This window comes from Colobus angolensis, unplaced genomic scaffold (assembly GCF_000951035.1).
Source record: "Colobus angolensis palliatus isolate OR3802 unplaced genomic scaffold, Cang.pa_1.0 Scaffold31, whole genome shotgun sequence".
Taxonomy (NCBI): Eukaryota; Metazoa; Chordata; class Mammalia; order Primates; family Cercopithecidae; genus Colobus; species Colobus angolensis.
This window is the reverse complement of record NW_012116377.1, coordinates 348,030-349,703: the sequence shown is the minus strand read 5'-3', so window position 1 is coordinate 349,703 and position 1,674 is coordinate 348,030. Positions and strand designations below refer to the sequence as shown.

General features: G+C 41.7%; 1 protein-coding gene across 4 annotated transcripts in view; it reads right to left on the bottom strand.

Annotated features, from left to right (window-relative positions):
• Positions 1–1,674, bottom strand: part of ZNF260 (zinc finger protein 260) — a 17,690-nt gene that overhangs the window by 13,403 nt on the left and 2,613 nt on the right. For 3 of the 4 annotated variants that reach the window (XM_011950611.1, XM_011950610.1, XM_011950613.1), the window contains exon 2: positions 520–735. The gene's annotated coding sequence lies outside the window, so the exon portion shown is untranslated. Of the gene's footprint in view, positions 1–515; positions 736–1,674 lie in introns of all 4 variants that reach the window. The other variant, XM_011950612.1, reaches the window with a different exon arrangement.

The window sequence follows — 1,674 nt, the reverse complement described above, 5'->3', positions numbered from 1 at the left end:
CCGCCTGCCTCGGCCTCCCAAAGTGCTGGGATTACAGGCTTGAGCCACCGCGCCCGGCAAAAGATTACATTTTAAAGAAAAGAGCTTACATGCTAGTTTTTGAAAGCTAACAGATCTATGAAGGACTGAATGCTTAAGGAAATGCATCTAGGCATACAGGGAAAAGTGAAAAATGGAGAATGTCAGTGAAAGGAAGAAAAGTGAAATTGAGGCTGTAAAAAATCATAAACGTGAGACTGCAAATGATGTACAGTGACTGGCATCCAGAACAGCGTTTAGAAGAGCAATCAGTTCTCTAGAATCTGATAAAAGGGATGCATAGATTCTGGAAGACGATCTGGAAATGTCATTTAGGTATCTAAAGAACTCCCAGCAACAGTCACTCTAAAAGACAAAGGCTAGTACGAAAATCTCAAAACAACAACAACAACAACAACAAAAACCCACAACAACTCAGAGGCTGAGGCTGCAAACTCTCACTGAATAACTGCAGTAAATCTTTATCCCATTCATACCTACCAGGTTCTTGCTTACTCACACAGAGAACCTTCTTCACATTTCTCAATCATCTGTTGCTGTCCTTCTTTCAAGTGTTGACTTTAAACTTGTGAGAAGAAAAATGACACTGGACTTGGATGTTATGGTTGGGGAACAAGGCAGCATCCCAAAATTCAGGCAGAGCCCTTAGAACTCTAAGAGGTTTTGCAGCTCCTGAGGATGTACAAGGAAGCAAGCCTGTGAAAAAGACCAAAGTAATGATGACTCGTTGGCTTTGACCTACATGTGAGCAAGTAGAAAAAGAGTATTTGTACATAGCATCTCAGGCCAGACCCATTATGCCATTCAAAAGCTCTACACATTTCAATGGCTGGGCACGGAAGCTCACGTCTGTAATCTCAGCACTTTGGGAGGCCGAGGTGGGCAGATCACTTGAGGTCAGGAGTTCAAGACCTGCCTGGCCAACACGGTGAAACCCCATCTCTACTAAAAACACAAAAATTAGACAGGCGTGGTGGTGGGAACCTGTAATCCCAGCTGCTCAGGAGGCTGAGGCAAGAGAATCACTTGAAGCCAGGAGGCAGAGGTTGCAGTGAGCCAAGATCATGCCACTGTACTCCAGCCTAAGCGACAGTGGGAGACTCCGTCTCAAGGAAGGAAAAAAAAAGCTCTAAACATTTCAAAAATGAGAAACAGAAGGGTCTTTATTTTCAGAATTTAGGTTACACAGAGAAACTATGAGAGTCTAAGATGCCAGAGTTATCCACAATCACAACCTGTACAGGTTCCTTGGAGCAGGTGTCACTTGTGACCTTGCTCCTGACTGAAGTCACATTTTTGAATATAATTTTTCCCCGTAACACTTTTCTCATAAATATGAAGTAACCAACCTTGAGTGATATGGAAATAATACAGGAAATTATTCTGATGGTATTTATAAGTCAGAGCTCTAAAAAATTTAGAGGACTAATATTTTACTTAGATTAACTAGAAGTTAAATATAGTAAGTATCCTATAATAATAGTCTTCCCTTGATATCACAGGGGATTGGTTCCAGGATCACTGTGGATACCAAAATCTGCAGATGCTCAGGTCCCTTATACTTTATTTTTATTTTTATTTTTATTTTTTTTGAGACGGAGTCTCGCTGTCACCCAGGCTGGAGTACAGTGGCCG